The sequence below is a fragment of the Prionailurus viverrinus genome, chromosome D3, assembly GCF_022837055.1.
Source record: "Prionailurus viverrinus isolate Anna chromosome D3, UM_Priviv_1.0, whole genome shotgun sequence".
In the NCBI taxonomy this organism is placed as follows: domain Eukaryota; kingdom Metazoa; phylum Chordata; class Mammalia; order Carnivora; family Felidae; genus Prionailurus; species Prionailurus viverrinus.
The window spans coordinates 41,221,258-41,237,019 of record NC_062572.1 but is presented as its reverse complement, the minus strand read 5'-3'; positions in this window follow the sequence as shown (position 1 = coordinate 41,237,019).

Genomic DNA, 15,762 nt, shown 5'->3' with positions numbered 1-15,762 from the left:
TAGAGATTTCACCTGAAGGTAAATATTTCAAGCGTTTCTTGAAGTCCTGAGTTATTTGGCAAGATGTGTCCGTGGCTGCTACATTTTAACCACCAGCACAACTATCCACTTACGGGGCACATATATCTCAGTTCACCGACTCCTTCCCTGACCTGTTTCATTTATTTATATTTATGTACTGAAGACCCTCCATGCAATCTGTGTCAACTAAAGGCTGGACAAAAATCTATGGAGACTGTATGTTCTCAAAGTCAGAAGGTTGAGGTTCCAAAGGATTTACTGGTGAGACATCAGGAAAAACTCACGCTTACTGTGTCCAGTGTGACTCACCATCTTCAGGTCTCCTTATTCTCTCTCACAGGCACTCAGTTACAGGTTTCTCTGGAAACCTTCCACCTTTTACCTCTGCAAATGCCTCACAGGTCTCTCCAAGCTTTATGTTTTGTGTCTGTTTTGTAGGGGCCTAGGGCAGTCTGCTCCAACATGGGCCACTTTGGCGTGAACATGATTTTGAATTAAAAGTGTACAAAACCCAGCAGATGCAGAAAAGGCTCTCTTCCAGGACCCCAACTGCCTAAGTTTACATCGGAAAGGAGAACCTGTACCAGGAAGAGAGCTAATAACAGACTCTCCTTTACCGGAGAAACTTACCTGCATAATAAACAACCCTTGTTTTTCAAAACATCTCCTTTCACCTTCCTGCTAATAGCTTTCTCCCTTTGGTATCTTCAGACCCTACCCATCTCCTTAGCTCAAATAAGTTTCATGTTGCCTCGTTGTCTTTGCAATTTCACGTTTGTATGGATTCCTTGTATGTACACCTATTAAATTTGATTTTCTCCTGTTCATCTGTCCCATCAATTTGATTCTAAATCCACCTAGAAGGACCTTAAAGGGAAGGTCTTCCTCTGCAACAACTCCAATATTCTAACCTTACCATCTTTGCGTAGTCTCCTCTCATTTCTAGATTTTATTCTTTACAATCCTGGTAGACTTGATATTTCAGTAATCTTTCTCTACTAGGCTGCTTTACCAAGAGTAGGGAGTCTGGGCTCATATTGCTTCATACAGGCAGTTGGGGACCAGTTTTCTTCAATTCCCCACTCAGCCATGGCTCCTAAAAACCCCGGCCTGTGACAACGCACCAGCTTGTTGCCAAGGGCAATCACAGAAGAGGGGGGTGGAGCGGGAGTAACACAATTACTATTGGGCAAGGAAAGTTTGACCTGTTTATGGGATTTATTTTATGAAACTCTCCATTTTACATGAAAGACACAGACACCTACAGAATTAAATAACCTGCTTGGTTTTAAAGACTGACTTTGAATATAGATTAAAAACAAATCTCGACAAGAGGCAAAAGGAAAACTTGAGCACTGAGAGCAGGTTGATAGCTTCAAAGCAGGTGAAGAGTCATTAGATAAGTAAAGGACGCGTAGAGTGTGGATAAGAATGAAGGAGGGGGCACCTAAGTGGCTCATTCTGTTAAGCGATGGACTTCAGCTCAGGTCATGAGCGCACAGGTTTGTGAGCTCCAGCCCATATTGGGATATCTACTATCAGCATAGAGCCCCACTTTGGATCCTCTGTCCCCTTCTTTATCTCTGTCCCTCCCTTGCTCCCCCCCCCCTCTCAAAAATAAACAAACATTTAAGAATGAAGGAGGAAAAACCCAGGCTGGGGGCTAAAGAAGTCTTCTCCAGTTGATAACCATGCCTTTGCACCCACCGGAAGAATTTTTAATTTGTATTAAACCTGTAAAATTCTGAACAGTTTTTGTTAGCACTTAAATAAAGTGACTTGAAGAAGCTTAGAAGCATAAATTATCAGACAGAAATAGCCTCAGCATATTTAAGATGAAAGCCACCAGAGAGAACAAATACTAAATGTCTTTGGAGTCTATTAATTCCAGCCCCTACTCAAGGAATTTTCAGCATGATCACAGAGTTATATACTTGAATAACACAAATCCAACTATTATTGGTTCCTACCTAGCTACATGACTATATTTTATATTGTCCGATTTTGAAGTATGCTGGCTCTTAGAAACCAGCTTTTAAGTCTCATGTCTCCTAACAGTATTTATTTATTTATTTATTTATTTATTTATTAAATTGTTTTTAATGTTTTATTTATTTTTGACACAGAGAGAGAGACAGAGCATGAGCGGGGGAGGGTCAGAGAGAGAGAGGGAGACACAGAATCCGAAGCAGGCTCCAGGCTCTGAGCCATCAGCACAGAGCCCGATGCGGGGCTCGAACTCACAGACTGCGAGATCATGACCTGAGCCGAAGTTGGACGCTCAACCGACTGAGCCACCCAGGCGCCCCTCTCCTAATAGTATTTATAAGTCCACCGTTATTTTCCATTTATCTTCATATTGTGCCTATCTCACTTCCTTAGGGTATTCTTTCTTAAATACACCATATAAACAAATACTTATTCTTGGTATGTTAGAGTAGGCAGTTAGTTAGGTTTTAACAGTGTGCCTGGAGGCCAGGGGGAGTCACAGCTATTCTGGGAAAGCCAGAGACCTGTCCTGGCAACACTTTTAAAATAAAGCCATGAGAAGCCCGGACCCGGCCAGACCAAGACAAAGGAGGCTGGAAACCCTTGACCCAGTAAGGGAAAAAAGGCACAAAACTCTGCTCCCAAAGAAATCCCCTCCCCAGCTAACAATTATTCCACCACCTAGTTAACAACCATCAATAACAGACAGAGACCCACCCCCTGGGGTAGGCAGCTGTCAGTTGAGCTCTCCTTCTCCCACATCCCCAGAGAGTACTTTCACTTTAATAAACTTTCCTACTTGTACCCCTGGGCTCTTGTGTCTCCTCTGTCCTTGAATTCGGTCCCGCAACAAGACGGACAGCCTCCAGTGATATCCCAAGGACCAATGGGGGGAGACCCCAGGCACGGCCCAGAGGTCTCCCCAGGCCACCTGGCAACAAATGTACTGATAATTCCCAAAATGTAATTAGAATAAGACTATTTCTGTTATCTACACAAATTTCCACTTAGCTGTCTTACTCGGCTGAATTAAAATGTACTTTCTTCGCAATTACAAAGCAAAGAATACCTATTACATTACAGGTTTATTAAGCGTCTGAGTCAGTGGTAAAGTTACTGAAATGCCATTAAGTGAAGGCACATAAGTCAGAGGCTGTGTTCTGGGCATATTTTATATGACATTGATGAAAAAAGGTGATTGCAAAAAAACTTCAGGGATGGAAAGACACAAAAATTGGTCTTTTCTTAGATGAGGGGAGATCATGTACCTCCATTCAACCTCACCAGGTTGTAGGCTTTAGGAATGTTCCTGAAATAAATCTGTAGAGCTGGGAACAACAGGAAATTGCCACTTAGACACTTCAAAAGCTTTCATGCTGCCCCAGAGCCACTTACTTGCTACTGGATCGGTTGCTAATGGTTTCTGCCTAAGGCTTTGATTTGCTTTGTCTTTGTCTCCAAGGGATCACCTCTTTCCCAATCGATTACAGTCCGCTAGCTAATCTGATTCTAAAATGCAGCGCTCAGTTCCGTTCTGTTTTGAAAATTCTTAAGTACACGGCCAGTTTGATTTCGGTGACAACTGATCCAATATTTGCAATCGGTTTACAACTCATGTCCACCTCTTTGACAAATATTACCTGGGAAACCTAAAGGTATTATAAATATGCCATTTGGGAAAGGTTATGGTTTATTTATTTATTTTTTTAGTTATAGAAAAATAGGCCACATACCTTAAAGCTAGTAACTTTCTTTGACAGCTTTAATGTTTTTTTAGAAAGTAAATTAGATCCCATTGTACAAACCGAGTCCTGGATACGAGGCAATGCTAGAAGGAACACAACTGGTTACCAACTTAGGCATCTTTTAAGAGCAGATGTGTTAAAACCCAAAGCAGGTGTGCAAACAAGAACATTGATCTTGGTGCAAAAACACTGCACTTGGAATTGTAGTAGCTGGGACAGATCCTGAGGAGCATTTAACTCAGCTTCCTCCTTTGCAAATGAACAAACTACCAGGAGACCTAACATGAGACACAGAGAACAAAATTTGCTACAGTGGCCTCTCCCTCGAATCTTATAGCTCATTTAACTTGAGTAGAATATTTCTCATTCCCACATCGGTATTTCTTCCTCAAGAACCCTTGGAAACTACAGGGATGCCACCTCATAGATCCTTTACTCCCCCCCTCCCTGCTGCCCCCCAAATGTGATTATTAGCATCGCGGTGCATCTTCGTTCCAAGTACTTTTTCAAGAGAAATTTCAGATTGCCACACTGCCACAAAGAGTGTGTTTATCTTGTTTACTCTCTCAATATAGATTACACATTTAAAACCCCAGCTGGGTACCATTCATCCCATTATGATTTAAAATTCCATTCAGGAGTGAAGTGGAAGAAAAGAGGGAGTTATAAATTTCTTACGCTTAAGAATGAGAAAGGAAAAAAAACAGTATCAGAATGAAACTCAGTCCCAAAATATATAAAGCTCAATATAAGTAGTCATTGAAACAAAAGTGGCATTATTTCTCTTCAATAGATTCTACCCTACAAACTCTAGTAACATTTTCTTTGTTAATAGGGGCAATTGGGAATGAAATTGCTTTGGGGTGGTGAATTCCTTCGAGAATTCCATACACTGTAATTGTGATTTCTGTCCGTTCATTAGTAACAGATTCGATATAGTACAGTCCCACACACTCTCCTTGTTTATTTAATTGTGAGAACTGATCACTGGCTGGCACTAAAATTCTAGAAGGCAAAATTGTACCTGCAGGAGAGAGAAGGAAGAGTGGAGAAAAGAGGCAGTAAGTTACCTCAGTTGTGAAATACAGTATCCAACATGTCAGAGGGATAGGAAACGTTTTAGGGTCAATTTGGCAAGCATATCGCTCCACTTGTGGCTACGGACATTTTAAAATATATGTTTAATATGGATATACGGATACAGCGTCCACGCTAAGAATAACGGCCAGCATTGTTTCAATTAATATACAGAACCAATGAGTCCAACTGTCATTTGTATGTAGTACATGAAGACTTCCCTTTAAAACTTCTGAGACTTGGTTAAAGCCACATGAGTTGATACACACTGTATCGATATACCAAAGCGGAACATGACTTTTGGAAAGATAGAAGCTCATCCCTTATCCAATTTTTCCTTTTATTCTGAGTTGAGCCATGCCTTCCCTCTCTCTTTTGGAAGGCTATTTAGCAAAAATAAGGTTGACCAGAGCTCTGAAACTTTGGACAGAGCTTCTCAGATGCAGAGAAGATAGACTGAATTTACCCTTTAACTGGAGAGGCAGAAGCATGGCTATGGTATCCGTAAGTGTCTTTTGACAGTCTTTGAATGTGAAATTTGCCATTGTGATAAGTCTAGATGCACAATCAAGCAACACAAGCATAATTCCCTATTGCTCTAAAGAATGATTCCTTAATTCTAGATACCATAATTATAAAGAAGCAGATCAGGCCTTTAATACGCAGTCACATAAACTTTAAGGCAGATGTATGGGCCTCTGGCCTACATTGCTTATGAATAATTCATATTTCACAGCCAATAGCAGAAACTTATGAGAGAGGATAACAGAAGAGGAAAAGAAAGCTTGTAGATAGTCTTGTTTTAATTTTTAGCTCCCTTCATTTCAAATCTTCTCTCTTATTAAGTAGTTTTGTTTAATCTTTTCACCTTCTCATTCTCTTTAATAAGCTGTAAAACTGACAAAAAGGGAGAATGAAAAGAGAGAAAAGGAATAGTTAAGAGTCTCCCTAGTCCACAAACAGTAACTAATATTGACTGAATAATCAAGACACACATAGAAAATATTTCCAAAATGTTTCATGGCTTATTTTTCCACTTGATAATTCATTTTTCTGTCCTCTTTTGCCTTCCCACCATCGAAGCTCATTATTTGGTACTGCAAGCAAGGGTGAGTCTTTTAACTACTTAGAGTACAACTTTTCAAGTAGAACGTGGTCACAGTAATAACACAAATTACTTATTTGTTGAGAGAGTTAAACAATATACGAAAGAGGCAATGACAAAAAAAGAGGAACCGATATTTTAACTATTTTATATTTTAACCAATATATTGACATTTTTTTATGCATTTGACATTTCAGTCTTTAGAATTAAGAGAATTGTAAGTGAAAGCTCTTTGTACGGTGTTGCAAACATTAATTGTAATTATTATTGAAGAGGGACTACTTTTGAGTTAGTGCTGTAAGTTCAGGTGTTGAGAACATAATAAAAATTTGGAAAAATGTCTCTTTTCGTCTTAGCTCCTCTCCACTGATTTAGAGAAGAGCTTTGTGTTTAAGGACTCTCCGTTGGGGCAAGTGAGTGCCTATAACTGTTTTCTTTTTTTCTGTTAGAGAGAGAGGAGAGAGCATGCAAGCAGGGAAGAGGGCTAGGAGGGGGAGAGAGAGAGACTCATAAGCAGGCTCCACACTCAGTGCAGAGACCCTGGGATCATAACCTGAGCCAAAATCAAGAGTCAGTTGCTCAACCGACTGAGCAACCCAGGTGCCTCTATAACTGTTTTCTAAAGATATTTTTGAATAATATGCCTTTCAAAACAACTACAGCATAGTGGTAATAGTTCAGATGCTCTGGGTTCAAACTGCAAGGCTACGATTAGCCAGCTGTGCGACCTTGAGCAAGTTCCTTAGCCTCTGTGTGCCTCAGTTTCCTCATCTATCAATCGTTGGTAGTAATATACTGTTACTGTGAGCATTAAATAAGGTAGTATATATAAAGAGCCTAGATCGGTGTGCCAGTGAACCCTCATTAAATATTGGCTATTATTTAAAAAAAATTTTTTTTAACGTTTATTTATTTTTGAGACAGAGAGAGACAGAGCATGAACAGGGGAGGGGCAGAGAGAGACAGAGACACAGAATCCGAAACAGGATCTAGGCCCTGAGCTGTCAGCACAGAGCCCGACGCGGGGCTCGAACTCACGGACCGTGAGATCATGACCTGAGCCGAAGTTGGACGCTCAACCGACCAAGCCACCCAGGCGCCCCAAATATTGGCTATTATAAGTGTAGTCATTATAATGTGAAGTTGGATTTTATATATGGTCAACTAATCTTCAACAAAGGTGCTAAGAACACGAAATGGGCAAAGGATAGCCTCTTCGACAAATGGTGCTGGGAAAAGTGGATATCCATATATAACAGTATATCATCGGACCCTTTTCTCATACACAAATCAACTCAAAATGCATGCAAGACTTAAACGTGAGACCCAAAACTGTAAAACTCTTAGAAGAAAACAGGGTTGGACGCTTCATGTTTTAGCAATGACTTCATGGATATGACATCCAAAGCACAAAAAACAAAGACAAAATCAAGTAGTCCTGCATCAATCTAAAAAGCTTCTGCACAGGATGGGTGCCTGGGTGGCTCAGTCTGTTCAGTGGCCAGCTTCGGCTGAGATCATGATCTCGTTAGTGCGTTTGAGCCCCACGTTGGGCTCTGTGCTGACAGCTAGGAGCCTGGTTCAGATTCTGCATCTCCCTCTCTCTCTGCCCCTCTCCTGCTCACACTCTGTCTCTGTCTCTTAAAAGTAAATAAACATTAAAAAAAAACACAAAAAGCTTCTGCCCAGGAAAGAAATAACCATCCGAGTGAAAAGGCATCCTATAGAATGGAAGAAAATATTTGCAACCATGGACCTGATTAGGTGTTCATCTCCAAAATATGTAAGAAACTCCTAAGACTCAGTAATAACAATAGAACCCCCTAATAACCCAGTTAAAAATGGGATAAGGAATTGAATAGACGTTTCTCCAATGACGACACACAAATGGCCAACAGGTCTACGTACCTGTGTGTGTGTGTGTGTGTGTGTGTGTGTGTGTGTGTGTGTATGGGCACCATGACTAATGGTCATTCAAAACCACAATGAAATGACACCTCACACCTGTCAAAATGGATAGCATAAAAAGGAGAAGTAAGTACTGGTGAGAATGTGGAGAAAGGGAACCCTTGTGCACTGTTGGTAGAAACGTAAATGTGTGCAGCCACTATGCAAGACAGTATGGAAGTTCCTCAAAAATTAAAAAATGGAACTACCATGGCACCTCCGCCAGTTAAGCATCCAACTCTTGATTTTGGCTCAGGTCATGATCTCACAGTTCGTGAGATCGAGCCCTGCATGGGGCTCTGTGCTGACGGTGTTGAGCCTGCTTGGGATTCTCTCTCCCCTCTTCCCCAACTCACACAAATGCTTTCTCTCTCTCAAAATAAACAAACATTAAAAAAAAATGGAACTACCATATGATCCGGCATCTCACTTCTGGGTATATATATCCCAAAGAATTGACATCAGGATCTTAAAGAGATACAAGCCCTCCATGTTCACTGCAGCGCTATTTATAATAGCCAGTATGTAAAAACAACCTAAATGCCCATTGACAGATAAGTGAATAAAGAAAATGTGGTATACACACTGAAGTACTAGTCAGCCTTACAAGAGAAGGGAATGTCATAGGCGACAACACGGATGAACCTTGAGGCTACTATGCTAAGTGAAATAAGTCAGACACAGAAAGAAAAGTACCAGACTGCATGATTCTGCTTAAATGAGGTACCTAAATAGTCAAATGCATAAAGCCAAAGGACTGGAATGGTGGTTCCCAGGGCCTGAGGAGGGAGAAATGAGGAATTCTTTATCAAGAGGCACACAGTTTCAGTTAAGATGAGTAAGTTCTAGAGATCTGCTGTATAACATTGTAAGAATCGGAAACAATATACTGTACATTTACAATTTGTTAAGAGGATAGATTTCACATTACATGTTCCAACACAATGAGATTTTAAGCCGATAAAGTTGGATTTTATTGTTGAAAGTATATACTGTATCAAATATAAATGGATTTTTACTCAGCTTAGTGAATAGCTTTCTTTTCTATACAATTCTCAAAACGTTTTCTCCATAATAAGATCTAGGAATCCATTCAAGAGCAGAGGGATTTCTATCTGCACGAAAGTGAAGAAAGAGAAAAAAAAGGAAATACCCCATTTTCACAATGGGGTGAAAAGTACCAAGTGAGGGTCTAAGTACCGCTTCTTTTCTCGTTTGTCCCTCTCACACATACCCTGACACGTCATCAAAACTTTCGGTGACTTGACGGATTTCAGCCAAGATGTTCCAGGGTAAATTGTGCTCACCAGCAGCCTGTTTGGGAGATGAAGTTCAAGAAGAAATGCCTATTATCTGAGAAGCCCACACATGAATGTGGCAGTGTGCCATAGCACAGAAATGAAAACTTGGATGGGCGTCGGGTCGCAACACTTATATTCCTTTTAGGCAAGATTTAACATGATAAAGAGATACTCCATTTCCTGAATCAAGGGGCAGCTTTCTTATTGTGGCTCAAAGCACCCACACATGTTTGACATCGAGTGACCTGCCATGGGTCTGCTACCATGAGACCTGATGTTAAAAGTGTGATAGTCCTTTCCTTTTTAATGTTTATTTATTTTTGAGAGAGAGAGAGAGGGCAAGAGAGCACAAGAGCAAGCAGGGGAGAGGCAGAGAGAGACACACAGAATCCAAAGCAGCCTCTAGGCTCTGAACAGTCAGCACAGAGCCCGATGTGGGGCTCGAACCCATGAACTGCAAGATCAAGACCTGAGCCAAAGTCGGACGCTCAACTGACTGAGCTACCCAGGCGTCCCAACAGTGTGATAGTTTTAATCCTCAGAGTGGGACCCGTTCACTTACTGGATCAAACCACATGTCTAACTGTATGGTACAGAAGCCCAGGGAGGAACTTTTAAAGGAATGCCCAAATAAGACACAGGGCCTGCGTTTCCACGGCTCTCGGTGCATAATTGACAAGCTGCAGGGTGAAACAACAGTAGTAGTTAGAATAGAGCAAATGCAGCACCCAAAAGGTTTCTCCAATTTTAAAGAAATCTGGCTTCATAATCAAATTAGGGAGAAGACGTCAGGGTCAAATATTTGACTTCCCTGTAGTTTGTTGATTCAAGGACTCATTTTAGGGACGTACATGGTGTCATCCCATGGGCTTTAAGATATTTATCCACATTCAGCATCATCCTAACGTGACACTCTATTTACTAATCCACTTTCATCTTAAGGATGAAAGATAATTCTTCTATATACGGTTTGTCATATCAGTCCTTAGAATGCTTTGTATAGATGAAGAACACAGGTGGGAAATAGACCTCTTTTCTAAGACCACAGGTATCGAGGTCAAATTGTTAAAAGATTGACAAGAATTCTTGACGTCAAAATGTGGCATCTCTATGGAATCCTGTGCCAGGGTGTCTTTTTATCTAATGATCCGTGTTTAGTTTGAGCAATATCTTATTTCTAACTTGAAACTTTCTTCTGTGTCTGTATAGATACCCCTCACCCCCCCCTTTGTAGGGGCCTCCTACAAAGGATGGTGACCAGCTGCCCTTCACCTCTATTAGGGATTTAAAACATAAACTCTCAACGTATTAAAGGGTACTTAAGTACAAAGAGGTCGACAACAGAGGGTATGAAATCTTATTTTGTATATCCCTTTTAACAAAAAATATTGGGAATACCAGCTTGCTCTGTGACCTTGAGTCAAGGTGTCAAATAGCATAAACAACGAGGTGAGCTAATGTTTATGGAAAATAGTATATTTCATTCCATGGTGTTATATAAATATCTTGGTAAGACCTCTATTTCTAGCAACCATATGTCTCTATAAAGAAGAGGAATAGAGAAAATAACTATTCCTATAATGATGTGAGTTGTTTTTTTTTTATTTTTTTATTAAAAAAATTTTTTTTAAGGTTTATTTATTTTTGAGACAGAGAGAGACAGAGCATGAACAGGGGAGGGGCAGAGAGAGAGGGAGACACAGAATCGGAAACAGGCTGCAGGCTCTGAGCGGTCAGCACAGAGCCCGACGCGGGGCACGAACTCACCGACGGTGAGATCATGACCTGAGCCAAAGTCGGACGCCTAACCGACCAAGCCACCCAGGCGCCCCGTGAGTTGTTTTTTTAACCAGATTTGTCATTCTTCTCTGGTAGTACAGTGAACAGTTTTGGATTAGTGAATTTCATAATGTACTATTGTAATCATTCAGGTCACTTGGGAAGTTTGACAAAAATCAAATGCCTTAAAAGTCCTAGTTAAGGTGAGTAACATTCTCTTTTTCATTCCCCATAAAATGAAACTTATTTTCTTTCTGTGGCTTAATAAGACACTTCAAACTCTTCCAAATTCCCTGTTAATGTTGTATTGCATGATACTTGCTGAACATTTTTAAAGTTTGTATCTGCAAGGCTAGAATTCGCAGGCAGTTTGTCACCAAGATGAAGACGGCCTTCAGAGAGCTGTATTAACAAGAGTTCTGTGGTAGGCACGATTCTAAAGATGGCTCCCAGGTTCCAGGGTTATTCAATCAAACACCAACATAGCTGCTGCTATGAAGGAATTTGGCAGTTGTAATTGAAGTCCCCACTAGGGTGACCTTAATGGGCATTATCATCGAAGCCTGATCTACTCGGTCTTTTAAAAGGCAGAAGGGGAAGCCGGGGGGGGGGGGGGGGGGGAGGGATGGGATGCACAAGCGAGATCCTGCCTGCTATCCTTAGCTTTGAGATGGAGGGGGCCATGAGCCAAGGAACGTGGATGTCCTCTAGAAGCCAGCAACAGCCCCAGCCAACAGCTAGCAAGGAAGCGGAAACTTCAGTCCTATTAACTATATGGAACCAAATTATGCTAACGATCTGAAGGAGCTTGGAATCAGATTTTGTTCCAGTGCATCCAGAGATATAAGCCTGGGCTAGATAACACCTTAATATCGTCTTAATATTAACTCTGTGGTACCAAAGGCAGAGAACCCAGCCAAGCCTGCCTGGACTTCCATGAAACTTGAATAACTGGATGTTATTTTAAGCCACTAAGTTTATGGTAATTTGTTATACCGTGATAAAAAAAAAAAAAACTGATACAGGTTCTGACACCCCTATGATTATTCGTTAATTTATTTTTAAAATATGGTTCAAAGCAACAATGTAAAACAGTTGTTTTAATTTTAAGTAGCTTTGGGATTAAACCATCTCAATTTTCCCCCAAAAGATCATCCTATTGACGAAAACACTTATCCTAAAATATTCAAAGTTTATAGATGATTAACACTTCATAGCAGAACACAGAATCATTTTTCTCTTCTAAAGGATTTATTTATAACATTTGAAATCATTTCATACAAAATATATTTTATATTCTATTCTCATGGATATCTATATCTATAGATGTATCCATCCAAAATTTAGACTTTAACTTTTCTCCTGGTGTTTTGTCTTTGGAGCAGAGGGACGATACAGATCTCCTCATGCGATTTTCATTGCTTTAGTAATATGTGCATATATTTAATTGCTATTGGAAATATTTACTATAGACATAATTTCTATACCAGTGTAGGCAATACAATCAAATTCAATTAAAGAAAAGCATTTGCACAGTCACTCTGGCTGGACCTTATGCAAATATGGAAAATGACAAACCTGAAATTAATCACCAAATGTCTGACATTAAAACAGAAATTTGTCAAGGCAGAAATGTATGAGTCATAACAGTGTCTAGTTCCATGGTTCTTGGGCAGATCCTCTTCTGTGTTCTGATGAAACTGGCATTTTTTGATATTAAAATCCTCCAACAGACCGTATCTTATATTTAGCTCAGCCATGTAAAATCCCCAGGTGGAGAATATACACTATGGGGAAGATTTCAAAAGACTCATCAGTTTAGGTGTAACCTACATCTTATTTTGTGCCTTTCAGTTCTGAGGATTATTTTGGAAAAAGAGACATTTTCTACTTTATGATTCAACATCCCCAGCTTGATGTAATAAGTTAAAGCACCAACTACACTAAGCTTTTATGGACCACTACTCTGATTTGTAATATCCAAAGAAGCAATTTTCTTTTTTTCCCTTTGTGGGTATCTTTCAAGGATACATACATTGGAACAACATGGCTAGCTAATCTCAGGAGAAACTTACGGAGAGGGAAAAAAAAAAAAAAGCTGAGTCAGAAACTTGGTGGTGACATTCTAATTTATATTTTCTTAAGTGTCAGTGAATGAAAAATCCTAACTGGGGTTAATTGATAGGGCATTTAAACATTGTCTCAGCAGTGAGGATCAAAGACTCAAAAATGTCACGTCTGTATATTTAAAAAGCGTTTCAAATTGGTATTAAACATAAAGTAGTAGAGAATATTTCTTTTTTACTGTATATTAAATGCAGAAACTCCAAAGACGATTACCAAGACATTTATCAGGCATTGTCCGTGAATGTGGACAAGTGAATGAGAAATGAGAAAAAAAGGCAAAGTTCACCTCTGGCAAACCAGAATTCTTTCAAACCATTAAAAACCAAAGGGCTACAAATTTCTTAGAAGAGGGCAAAGTACAAAGGACTAGTGATATTTCTCATACAGAGTCTACTCAAGTCTCACTCTTCTTTCCTACAGAGGTCAATCATTTCATCCAATGCCGGGTTTGGGAGATATTCACAGTTGAGCCACCCAGAGCGAATGGCCTCTTGTCTAAACGCTGTTTAGGGCCTCACATAAAGGGGATGTAACTTCCAGGAGTAAAAAGCCATGGAACACATCTCTACACACTCCCACTTTGAACACTGCAATCAATGGGCAAACAATTAAGCAAGCTGACATTTCCCCAGACTGTCTGATGTTGGCGGTCTATAGGTGCACTTGTCAAAAATGCAAATTCCAAGTCTCGACCTCATGTGAGATGAGGAGTATCTCTGGGAAAGAACTGTAGTGATTGTAGGAATCTCCAGGAAAGGGGCTTGTTGCCTCTTAGAGAAACACTGGAGTTTCTGGAGTTCTGGAGAAACACTGCATGCGGCCGCCTCCCCTCCACAAAGAAGACAAACAGCAATAACCACCATTATAAATGAAGTAACTATATTCATAAGAGATGAATAACTGAAGGAAGGTTTATAATAGTAGCACAAATTGATGTCCCAAGTCAAGAGTGTATTTTTATCCCTTCTAGGGGAGGGGTTTGCTCTAGTGGGTAACAATACTCCAAGACTAGCTTGTTCATCTCTTACTGACTTATCCCTACTCACTCAGGTACCTACCTTAGTCCCCCTTTACTGCAGGGACTTAGCCAGTTGGTCATGCTCCATAGAACTCCCTAACAATCACCTCACTCCTCCATTTGAAAAAAAAAAACAAGCAATTTGTTTCACATGTGGCTAAAATGAAAAAAAAAAAAAAAGCAAACTCCTTTCAACCTTTCAATAATTCTTGATAACCGGCTTCCAATTTCTAGAGTTATCCATATTTTGAATTTCTAGGAAAAAGAAACTGGATTGTAGCAAATACCACATGATTTATTTATTCATTTATTTTTAAAAATGGCTACTTATTTTGAGAGAGAGAGAGAGAGAGAGAGAGAGAGAGAGAGAGAGAGAGAGCAGGAGAGGGGCAGACAGGATCCTGACTCCAGGCTTGGTTTCCCAAACTCTGATCATGACCTGAGCCCAAATCAAGAGTCTGACGCTCAAACAACTGAGCCACCGAGCCGCCCCAGTACTACATAATTAAAAAAAATATTTTTGGTGTCATAATCTTATAACTACGTCTCTCTCCTACCATTTAATTGATGAATATAATGCTAACTGGAATGTTTTGTTGTTGATCATGCCATCTGCAACATTTTACCAGTTTAGCATTCTCTGTTTACAAACGTTAATCCTTTAGGGGCACCTGAGTGGTTCAGTTGGTTAAGTGTCTGCCTCTCGATTTTGGCTCCGGCGATGATCTGAAAGTCTGCGAGATCGAGCCCTGTGTTGGGCTCTGCGCTGACAGGGTGGAGCCTGCTTGGGATTCTCTCTCCCTGTCTTTCTGCCCCTCCCCTGCTCAAGCACGTGCTGTCTCTCTCTCTCTCTTTATAAATAATAAAGTTAAAAAAATAAAATAAAAAGGTTAATCCTTTAATATTCTTGCATAATCTTTTAAACTTTCAAAAAATATATGTGTAAACAGACACGACTTTAAACAGTTACTAAGAATGATGGTGACCTCACAGGAACCGCAGTCCCCTTACAGTGCTAACACTGTAAGATTCTACATGAAACTTCCATTTACCTGCAATCTCTACATCTCTTTCTGGTATTTGCCTGCTGACAGTACAAAGACACTAACTGGAACAGATTTGACCTATAAACTGATTATTTTCAAATTCTGATGAATCAAAATCACACACAGAAGCTTGCAAAATTGATTCCTTATGGCTGGTTGTATAATTGTTGACTTACTGGTACAGCATCTAAAGATTGCGTATGAGCTATTGCCCAAATCTCAATACTAATATTTACCTAATTATAGACCAGAAGTGAACAAGATCAATGGGGGTGAGTATGCTGATAAATGATTCATGAGACCTACTGTTCTAGCCTAGAAAACTGGGTGTCTTTCCATATCATCTTGGCATCCATTAAATGTTGGTTCAATAATTCTTGGAACATTTAAAAATGAAACTTTTAGATATGCCAGGGGGCTCAGAGTCTCATGAGAAATCATGCAGATCAATGAATAATTATAAATGGTTAAAAAATAGGGCTGTATACCCTGCTAGGATTGAAGCAAAGGAAACGCTTAATTATGTGTATCAGGGCATTATCTCTTTGTACCTCTAGGTAGCACTTAGCACAGTGCCTGAAGTGTTCTCAATAAATGTTTCTTGAAA